Below are 10,875 nucleotides of genomic sequence, written 5' to 3'. Positions count from 1 at the left end.
AAGTCCGGAGGTGGCGACGAGAATAGACGGAGGGCCTCCCTGGTGGTGCAAGGGTTTAAGCACAGCACTGTGAAGCTAGCCACAGCCTCTGCAACACGAGTTTGATCCCCGCCTGGCCAGGGAGCTATCCACATAGCGCAGCAGACCTCTCCTGTCTCGCCTGCTGCTCCCCTCAGCAGTGTATTTCAGTCAGTCTGACTGTTATGTTCCCTGCTGTCTCTGGTGAATCCTCTCACCACTTCTGGCCTGTACTCCAGTTCTTGTATGCATAAATAAATAAATCCCTAAAAAAAAAAATAGACGCGGAGTTGGAGGGTCATCTGGGCATGCTCCGAATGGCACAAGTCACCAAGGACCTCCGCAGCCCAGGGGTGGGTACGCCACAATAAGGACTGAGATTAAATTTCCCTATGGAGGGAGTAGAGAATGCAGGGCCAATTCAGTTATATTTAGAGAAAGAAAAGCGTGATCTTTCTTGCACCCAGTCATGTAGTGTCCCCGACTAGCGGCTATACGCTGTGCCACACTCTGGAAACAGAGATGCACAAGCACTTCTTGGCAGAGGCCGTCCAGAATTTTTCCCTTTGTTCTGAGTCATAAAAGATGAGCTGGAACTCCTCCAAGAGGATGGGGGTGGAGTTGAGAACATTCTGTACAAAGGTACAGAACCATGAAACATCAGGACAGGCGAAGAGGTGATGCAGCTGAAGAGTAAGACAGGCTGATGGGGGAGAGGTGGCAGGGAGCCACCTGAGGGCTGGACATCCCATGTGAAGGAGGCTAGATGTTACCCTGTGAGCGGAGGGATACCCCTGAAGGATTTTAGTGACATAAAAGATGCATTTGTTACCAAGCAATCCAGTTTAGGAAGGTGACAAAGGAGGAAGGATCACAAAGGTAGGAGAGGGTCTCGGAGCTGGGGAACTGGAATGAAGGGAGGTGAGCCTGTGAAGAAGGAAGTGGCCAATATGTACAACAGGAGGTCACCAACACAGGTTCAGGGGCAACCTCTGGATTTTGAAATTTGGAGGTTACTGTTGACTTTAATGGGGGAAGTGGTAGTGGAGTGTTGGGGACAGAAACCAGGCTACACTGAGTTGAGAATTGAATGTGAAGAAAATGATCATAGTAAATATATCCATCACTTTGAGAAGTTTGATTATGAAGAGAAATAAATTTATGGAAAAATATCTATAAATGTGTAAGGAATGTGGAAAGTTTAATTACAGTTGCGTTTTAAATGATGGGGCAGGTTGGAGGTGAGGGGGGCACTGGAAAGATTACAGACTGTAAGAAGAAGTAGAGCTAGGGGAGAAAGGCCTGGCAAGTGGGGGTTGAAGACCAGAGAAGGCCCCTGATCTTACCAAATTTCCCATGTGCTCAGGGAACTTGAAGTCACATGTGGGTAGAAGCTCTGTCACCCTGTACATCCCATTACAAGTAAACCTCATGCTTCTGAGAAGTATAGTAAACCATTAAAAAATAAATCAAATGGAGCCTCCCTGGTGGTGCAAAGGTTTAGACGCAACCTATGAAGCTATTCACAGCCACTGCAGCATGAGTTTGATTCCCGGCCAGCCAGCCGGGGAGCAGACCTCTCCTGACTCGCCTGCTGCTCCCCTCAGCGGTGTATTTCAGTCAGTCTGCCTGTACTGTTTCCCACTCTGTCTCTGGTGAATCCTCTCACCCCCCACACTTCTGGCCTGTACCCTAGCTCTTGTATATATAAATAAATAAATCTTTTAAAAAATATTTAAAAAATAAATCAAATGGATTCATTAGTCAGACTAGCTAATTTAAAGGATTTCTAGTGCAGACACTTTGGAGAATCAAATGAATCCATCTATCACTTGTTATCTCTCTTTCTTTTAAAATGTACTTGTATAAATATAAATTATTTTGCCTATATCATAGAAACTCTTGGTACAATGCTATATCTTTTTCTGTTAGGATCATAATCTCAGGCTTGATGTTCATAGCTGTAGGTGATACCAAACTCCATCAGCTGTGTGCAGACACAGGCAGCTAACTGGATGCTGGTTAGGGATACTGGGGTAGAAATGACAATCACTCTAACATGAGCACTGGGGTCATGAACAGACGGCCACCTGTGTGGTTTTATTAGATCAAACACACTTCTGCATAAAGACATCATGTTCTAGAACTTGCTACCATGAAATTCATGAATCAGAGGATTAAATGAATGCACCATGGGGTTTTCAGAAGTTTGAGGTCTCTTCAGCCATCTGTTCTGGTTAGTGTATGCTATTTAATGAAATGAATTTATCTGTGCTATGTTTGCTCACTGAACTTTCAGACCAAATCAGTCTTTTTCAATTTCTCGAATCACACCTTTTCACATAGGTACAGAAAACAAATCTTTGAGGAATTTGGAGGAATAACAGGCCATCTTATAAGGAACTCTGAAAAAGGGCTCAGTGTTCAATTATGTTGTTAGGTTTAATTCAAATTTTATATGTTTTCTCAATGTCAGTGTTTCTTTTTCCTCTAATAATTTAATGTTTAATGGTTTGCTACAACAAAGTACTGTTTTTAAAAATAGAGTACTGCACAAAATTACTCATAGTGGGATGTCTCAATTTTATGAGAGTCAATGGTATTTTCAATATGAAATAGATACTAAGGTTACAAACTTCTCAGGGTCACATAGATGTGGACAGGGATTGAATTTTTATTTTCTTAAAGAATATTAGCAATTTAACAAGGAATGTTTCATAATTCCATTTTGTCATATTTATAACTGACCTCTCATTTTTTTCAGTGTCTTCCTGTTGGTTTTATACTGATGATTTATTTAAGTTCTGATCATGCTTATTTAACCTTATTGGCTAAGATGAAAAAGTAAAGGAGGTGTCAGCCCGTGCCTGGGAATCTCCCTCTGGAAAATGGAAGGGGGAATAAAAGAGGCAAAATCTACAGTCAGCTATGTTTCCAGTTTAACTGGTGAATATGTTTTGATTCAAAAACCTATCATTAATCAGAGGTTATGCCATATTGAGCAGCAAGTAGTTAGAGACATGTTTTGATTTCTATTACACCAAGTAAGATTAAGTATTGAGCCAAGAATATTTAGATCTCTTCTGGCTAGAGTTGGAGGAAACAATTCCATCAGAGATATGCCTCCACTTTGTGATAGAGTCCGACCATGCTTAATTGATGCTTCTTCCTCATTATCTCATCCCCTTTGGGCACATACCATTTTAAGAAGCTGGAAGTGGTGCTTAGCACACTGGGGGACTCTGCTTTAGTTCTATTAATATTTCTTTGAACCAACAGGATGGTGCCCCCAGCAGCTCCTCGTATTCCCCTCAAACAGGTAAAATTTTGCTTTCTGAAGAGGAAGAGAAGGCCTGTGGAGTTTTGGGTTGTCTACATCTGGAGACTAGAACTTCAGAAAGAGCATAATTGTCAGCACTGATTTATTTAGTGATTAAAGGCATCCATTAGGCCTTGTTAAATGTTGGTGAAAGGCTGGACTGTAAATGTGTGGCCCTGCATTCTTAGGCCTTTGGTGTCAAGGAGGGGTTAGTCACTAATACTATCAAATGACTCATTTCATTTCAACAGACTTTTGTGGAATGAATGAATTTAAATGGCACCTGGCTAAGGACTATCCATGGACCTTAACAGGAATCCCATATTTTACCAGGGAATGTAATAGCAGTGGAATGAAAAAAGAAATTGTCCTGCTTCCCCAAACTAACATTTTGAACAAGTATACATTTTCTTTTCAAACTTACTTTTGCCAAGGAGAATAAATTTGAAATGACTGTGGGGCAAAGCATTTAAAAAAAAGTTCCTGGTCTCTTCAGTTTCCTAAAGGGACATCTTTAATGGTGACACGTTGGTGCCTCTGCACATCCATTAGCCTCTCATCCACGGGGCAATTTCCTTTGTCTTTCGTTATTTGGTTTACATCATGGCCTCGCTCCGAAGCTCCTGGAGATCATTTACTACTTCTGGAATTCATAAATGCTGGATGTTTTGAAGACTTTTTGTAAATTGCAGTGCCATAAAGGGGCAAGGACTCTGGTTTCAATCATTTGTATTTTCTTGGGACGGAACCAGACCCCCGCCCACCCCTAGCACACACACCGTGGGGGATGACCTCACCCACTTAGGACTGAGATACAAGTCCAGGGATTTTTGTCTGTTGGATATTGTCTTAACGGGCTTCAGACAAGGGAGCAATTTTGATATTTTTCTTTGCCTTGTGACTTTTGGAGATCATCAGCTACCAGATTGAATTTCTTGTTTTATAAACTCCTCATTTGTAGGACTGAGGTTTTGTCTCTGCATTTCCTACAGAAGTGGTTCTCAGTCCTGATGGCACATTTTAATTACCTGTAGAGGTCAGAAATTTTATAAGCCACACCTTCAGAGATTCTAATTCAATCAGTCTGAAACCCCACTGGTTGCTGAAAAACCCTCCCTAGTGAGGGTTGAGTGTAACATACTTTGTCTACAGTGATTAGGACAATTCCCTGTGAGGGGCGGCAGATGTGTCTGGGTCCTGGCTCTGTGTTATAGGGTGTAATTTCCATAAAAAGGAGAAGTACCATGTTTCCTGTCCTGCCTAATGAAGGGTGGAGCTGGATGGTGGGAAGACTTGGAGGAGACATGAGGAGAAGACACATGGACAGGAGACTTGTGAAGAAGTCAAGCTTGGGCCTTCCCGGTGGCGCAGCGCGTTGAGCGCAGTGCTGTGAAGCTGTCTGCAGCCTTTGCAGCACGGGTTCTATTCCTGGCTGGCCAGGGAGAGTCCCACATGGCGTGGCAGACCTTTCTTGCCGCGCCCACTGCTCCCCTCAGCAGTGTATTTCGTGTATCTTCCTGTTCTGCTCCCTGCTTTGTCTCTGGTGAATCCTCTCACCCTCCTGCACCTCTGGCCTGTACCCCAGCTCTTGTATAAAAATAAATAAATCTTAAAAAAAAAATAGAAGTCAAGCTTGCTTCTTGGCTTTGGACTTGCACCATGGACTTGGGGGACATGGAAGGAGACACATGGAGTCGAGACATGTAGAGACACTTGAAAGAAACCTGGGTGAGAGGCTAACAATGACAGCTTTTAACTTAATTTGTACTCTGATTTTGTTCCTTTTGTCCCAGACTTGCCTGGCCTCTTCTGCCCCTTTTCTGTGGTTCCCTATCAGAAGGCGCCTTAGACTTGTGGCAGGCTTTGGGGCCTTAGCGGCCCTGCTTTGGGCCAACCCTGATTGGCTGGACATTTACCCACGAGGGAATGGGGTAACTTAGGTGTTTTATTGGGGAACTGTCATCATCTCTTTCTATGCATATTAATTCTATTAAAGTTCTTTGCTATCATAGATCTTATATACTAAGAATACGCTCTGTCTTTAGGCTGCAGACGGCAGAACCCATTGAGAACATGCAGGTCTGGGGGTCCTGGGCTGTCCCTCAGTTCTGCACTCTAACAGTCATAGGGCCCTTCCTTCCTATCATCCTGGCATCATGAGGCTTGTGCTGAAAGAATGACACACCCTTCCCTCACTGGGGGTTAAAACGACCCTGTTTTCTTGGTGCTAACTGAAGGGAGCTTTCCCACGAGTGGATGTGCTCATGGCCAGGACGTCAGTGAGGATGGTGACGCCCTGCTCAGACCGCCCACATCAGCAAGGCTGCTCACACTGAGAGTCCACTCAGTCCTGGGCTGGACCCAGGCAGGGGTGTTTCATTCAGGTCCTGCTTTACTCCCACACTCCTGGCTATAACTGGAGCTGCATGCAGTGCCTGTGCATGCAGAGTCGCTCTGACCCTGCCTGGCTCACAGGCACATCTCAACCCTCGTTTGTGTTCCTGTACACGTCCACCCTGACAGCCAGGCCCTCTGAGGCTAGGGGGAGCAGCCTCATGGGTAGCCACCGAGCACCTGCCCTGGGTCTGAGCAGTGGGTGATGCCCCTTCCTAATGCGTGACCTAAGGTCTGAATTGCTATGTAATGCCTTTCTTTATGTCCTCTGAGAGACAGAAAATAATGAACACCCTCTTTAGAATAGTTACCCTATTGGGACGTACTGGTCTCTCATCTTGGGATAAACACACCAATACTTTTAACTGGGTTATCTCCTCTCAGGCTGTGAAGTGCCAAACCATACACACTGTTTCAGCAAAAGGGCAATCGAGGACAACTTATTTTATAGGTGGGAAAATGAACAGAGTTTTGATTATGTGTAGCCATAACAACTGAAAGGAGCATTGAAATGAGGACTCTCCTTTCCATGAAGGGGTGGGTGGGGGCAGTAAAGTGCACTACTAAAGAAAACTGGGCTGCAGGGAAAAACAGATTTCTGTTTCATGACTCTCCATTTTCATATCTAGAATATAGGAGAACAAGAGTACTCGACCCCTCAGGATGCTGCGAGGTGTATAATAAATACAGGAGAAAGCTGGCATGGGTTTGGCATCTAAGAGGCTCTTGTTAAGAGGTGGCATGTCCCTGCGCTGTATCTGCGCGCTCACACATAGCATGAAGTCAGCAGCTCTGGGAGGTCCTTTGCCAAGGCTCAGACATAGCCCAGCAAAGGTCCCCTGAGATAGCTTCTGGGACCATATGTTTCTGTAGGGCCCGACAGCAATTACGCTAAAGCCGGACCCTGCAGACTGGTTTCTGTGCAAGATGCATGCTCTGGAGAATAAACCATAAGGTCGCAAGTACATTCTCAGGCCACGCACGCATGGCTGTGCAACAGGGGCAGGGGCTGCCCTAGAGAGCAGCACACAGCCCTTCACATCGTGATTTCTGAAATAGCTGAAGTGCTGGGAACATTGTCTCCCTTGTAATGCAGTGAGGTGATCCTAAGCAGAGTGTTTAGCCCAATGCTTGATGTGTACTAAGTACTCCACAAATGTTAGCAGATCTTAATAACAATAAACTAGGTTTTCGGGTGAGAGTACTTCCAAATGTCCTTCCTCCAACTCCAGGGGCAGATGAAGAGGCTCTGGATTAGGGCCAGTCTATGGGAAGTCTGTGCCACCTACTTCCATCTGTAAAGTATTTATTTTTGTATTCATTCACTTAGTACACATTCATTGAGCACCAGTTACATGTGTAGCCCTGTCCTCCGCACACCATCCTTTGACCTCTGGCATGGCTATGCACAGGGCTGGCCCACACAGTATCATAGTATTGTACCAAGAAAACCCACATCCCAACATAACTGCTCCATCTGCCCTGACAAAGCTTGGGAGTTCGGAGGAATGCTGATGACGGCACCCTGCATGCCAGTGTGTGGAATCTGGAGTTGAGCAGGAGTGTACTTTACAGATAAGGAAACAGAGGCCAGAAAAGGGAATTCTTGCCCAAGTTCAAACAGTAATTTAGAGGCTGTCTGAGGCTAAAATCTGGTTCCCCGATTAGTTTAGCAAAGACTTTATCCAGCAGACCCATTGTCTCTGTTGAGTGGGATAACTAGTCTTTATGTTTTCATCCACACGTAGGTGTTTTCCTTTCTGAAGAGTTGCGTATCAAGGTTAAATGAAATAGCTCTTGAATAACTCTAGAACAGTGGTTCTCAATTCTGTATTAGATCATCTGGAAAGCATTTCAAAAATACTGATATTGAGCCCCACCCCAGACCAATTAAATAAGTATTTGTGGGGGTGGGCCAGGGCCCTTACTGATTTTTTTAAAGTTCTCCAGGTGTTTCTAACACATATTTGGGGCTCCATAGACTAACACAGTCAGCAATCTAGAGAACATGCTTCTCATGCACATTTGAATTATCTGTGGATTTTGTTAAAATGCAGATTCTGATTTAGCAGGTCAAATGAGCCTAGAGGTTCCCATTGCTGACCAGCTTCCAGTTGCTGTTAATGCTGCCAGTCTTGGGACGACCCTGCGAGTGACAGCTCTGGGCCTCTGGTTATCCACTGGTCATCCTCTCCTCATCTCTACCCTTTGGGTCTGCGTTATTAGGTCTTGTCAATTCCGCCCCATAGCTCCCTACAGCCCCTATTCTCTTGAAAGGCAGGTCCCAACGTTTCCTTCTTTGTCCGCCCACATCATTCCCCTTCCAGGCATGTTCTCTGAGGGAGTGCCTCCTGTGGGTGCTTTCTCATTCCACTCGCCCCTGCTCAAGCCGTTCTTACTCCGCAGGAACCTGCGCGTCCTCGACCTATCTTTAAGAGACCACTGCATCACCTATGACGATTGTCTGGGAACAACATGTCCTTCTGATTCGTTTCTGTGTTTCCAGTTTGCAGCGCCCAATTCGGAGCCCAGCAAACTCTCAGTAGAGTGAATTTAACAAACAAAAACCCAACTCTGGACGAAGACGGCCAAAGACTCAGTTGTTCTAACGATCAAAATAAACATTCCTTCGAGATTATGCATCGAGTTTTAAACTCCCCACTGGAGAAAAAAAGGTTGATCAACTCTAACAAAGTAAGTACTTATTTCCTGTCTGGGTTGGGTGGTTTATTATGGGCTGAGGAGGCGACAAGACGAGCCCGAGGATGGATGCCGGCACAAGTTTGGAGGTCTGCTTTCAACTCTGGGCTCGTCCCAGCAGGGGAAAGGCTAGCGCTCTGGGACAGGGTGGGGACTGCCCAGGGGGGTCCTTCCGGGGCCATGGAAACGGTGGGGAGCTCGGGCCAGCAGGCAGGAGTTGGGCGTTGTGAACTAACTTGGCGCGCAGGGAGGCGCCGTGCGTCGCAGCCGTTCAGGTTTCCAGCTCGCCGGGCGCCCACAAGGGCCGCAGGCTTGGGGGAGGGGGCGGGGGAGAGGGAGGGCAGGTCCAGAGCCGAGGGGCGGAGGAGGGGGGAAACCGAAGGAAATGAGACAACCTTTTCCTCCCACTGACTCGGGCTTCTCCTGCGTCTGCGGGGCGCGGCGCGGCCTCCAGTGAGCACCGAGGCCGGACCCCGCGCCTCGCGCCCCACGCCGGCCCCGCGGGCTCCTCCTCTGGGGTTTCTCTCGGAAGCGCCAGGCTAACCCAAGCTGGGGGCGCCGCTCGGTCGCGTCCTGCCCTCGGCGATCCGGACGGGTCCCCGGCGCGCCCCGCGCACCCCGACTGCAGCCCCCGGAAGTGCGCACCGGCGGCCCCGGGAAGGTAAGCGCGCCGGAGAGCTCGCCCCGCGCGCGCGGGGGCGCCGGGCATCCCCGGCGGGGCCCGGCCTCCCCGGAGCAACCCCTCTTCGGAAACGCCCAGAGCACTTCTGACCTGAAGCTGCGGCTTTGTTTCCGACCCCTGCCCAGGTGTTGTAGGTAGGGCCCCCCGAGAACCCTGCTTCCCAGCGCTTTCTTTTTGCTTCTTCTTACCCCTAAGTTCCTGTTGCTCTCCCCTCCTCTCCCCCTCCTTTCCCCCCACTCCCGGCTGCTTTTTCTGGATCCAAAAACTCTCAGCCGCCTCTGCAGCCTAACTTCGGAGAGCGAGTGCTCCCCAAATCTCGGCGCCTCTCAGAGAAGGCACTGAGCGGCTCGGCCCGCCGCAGGCACCGGCTTTGACTCCGGGCCTGTTGGGTGCGGAACTGCCTGAAATTTCCGTGGCGCACGTGGACCTCATACCTGACTCCCTTCGGAAGCACCGAGCTAGCTGCGCGCTTTTGGCGACCCCCCAGGACCCCGAAATTGAAGTGAAAGGCTGTTGGCGCCCCCTAAAGCCGCAGTGGGACGCTCTGCTGGTGGAGCGGAGCGCAGTCGACCCCACTTCTTGGTCCTGGGTTCCCAGGGATGGGGGTTGTGGGGGAGGACGCGGGAGTCGAGGGGGGGAAGGTTTGGGAGTGTGGGAGGACGTGGATGCGGTCGGTACTGGAAGAACGCGACTCTTGGAGGTAATGAGGGTGCCTCTGAAGGAGAGGAGGGCCAACCACATTGCTTTTATTAGTTTTCTGACTTCTCACATCAAGCCTCAGAGGAGAAATTTATATGCCCATCTTATAAATGGGCAAAATGAGAAGCAGAGAGATTAAATAACCGGTCCAGGGCCACACAGCTGGGAAGCGTTCATACCAGTGGTTTGTACCACATTCCACTTCCAGTTCTACAGAGGGTTCTTCTGTCCATTCTGAGCTGGAACGCCACACCTCCTACTAGCTAACACTTTCAGGGGGCCAGACTTAACCTCCTTTTTGAGCCTTATCTATCTTGATTCTATTCAAGTCCATTCCTATTAGTACCTACTATCCTCACAGTTTTCAGTGGCAACCACTGTGGTTTCATCTTAGAACCTCACTCTTTCATCCTCTTCCAGTCATCCACTCCTTCACTAAATCTATACGTCTCCCCCAGAAGGCTAGCTTGAGTCTGCCTTCCCAAAGGCAGTTAAAGCGCTGTGGCCAAGACCCAGGCCCTGGGGCCAGACCACCAAGCACTGGAATCCTGGGTGAGGCCTTTCTGTACCTTTCTGTAGCTAGACTTCCTCACATGTAGAGTAGGCTAGGGTTGGGAGGATTTAAAGCAATGGTTGTCAACTGGGGCTTTGATTTTGCCCCCCAAGTCACATCAGGCAGTGTCTGGAGACAGTTTTGGGCTATCCACATGTAAATGGGTGAGGAGGCTAGTCATCTGGTTCACAGAGCCAGGGACACTGCTTAATGTTCTGAGATGTACAGGCCAGTCCCCCACAACAAAGGGTTATCAAGCCCCAAATGTAAATAGTACCGAGGCTTAGGAACCCTGGGGTAATGTATCAGTTCATGAAGGGGACTATTATTCCCAACTCTCATCTTCTTATCTGCTGCCGTTTGGCTGATAGTGCCAGCTTCTGTCCCCAAAACTCCTCTCATTCTAGTGCCAGCATTCTGTTGTTTAAATTGCAGCAGGCCATGCCACTACACTGCTTAATACCCTTGTTGGCTCCTTTAGTGCTAACAGAAAGAACTGGAATCTGCACG

At 47.9% G+C, this 10,875-nt stretch overlaps 1 protein-coding gene across 9 annotated transcripts in view; it reads left to right on the top strand.

Moving 5' to 3' along the window:
- Window positions 1-675: 675 nt before the first annotated feature.
- EVA1A (eva-1 homolog A, regulator of programmed cell death) overlaps window positions 676-10,875 on the top strand; it is a 49,790-nt gene continuing 39,590 nt past the window's right edge. For 3 of the 9 annotated variants that reach the window (XM_037527705.2, XM_054701757.1, XM_037527703.2), the window contains exons 1-2: window positions 676-711; window positions 8,238-8,425. The gene's annotated coding sequence lies outside the window, so the exon portion shown is untranslated. Of the gene's footprint in view, window positions 712-825; window positions 898-8,051; window positions 8,426-8,472; window positions 8,521-8,905; window positions 9,093-9,162; window positions 9,248-10,875 lie in introns of those variants that run through there. The other 6 variants (XM_054701756.1, XM_054701755.1, XM_037527704.2 and 3 more) reach the window with 6 other exon arrangements.

This window comes from Talpa occidentalis, unplaced genomic scaffold (genome assembly GCF_014898055.3).
Source record: "Talpa occidentalis isolate TD23 unplaced genomic scaffold, MPIMG_talOcc4v2.1 talOcc4.5, whole genome shotgun sequence".
NCBI lineage: Eukaryota > Metazoa > Chordata > Mammalia > Eulipotyphla > Talpidae > Talpa > Talpa occidentalis.
Note: the sequence above shows the minus strand (reverse complement) of the source record. Positions and strands in the feature narration are given on the sequence as shown.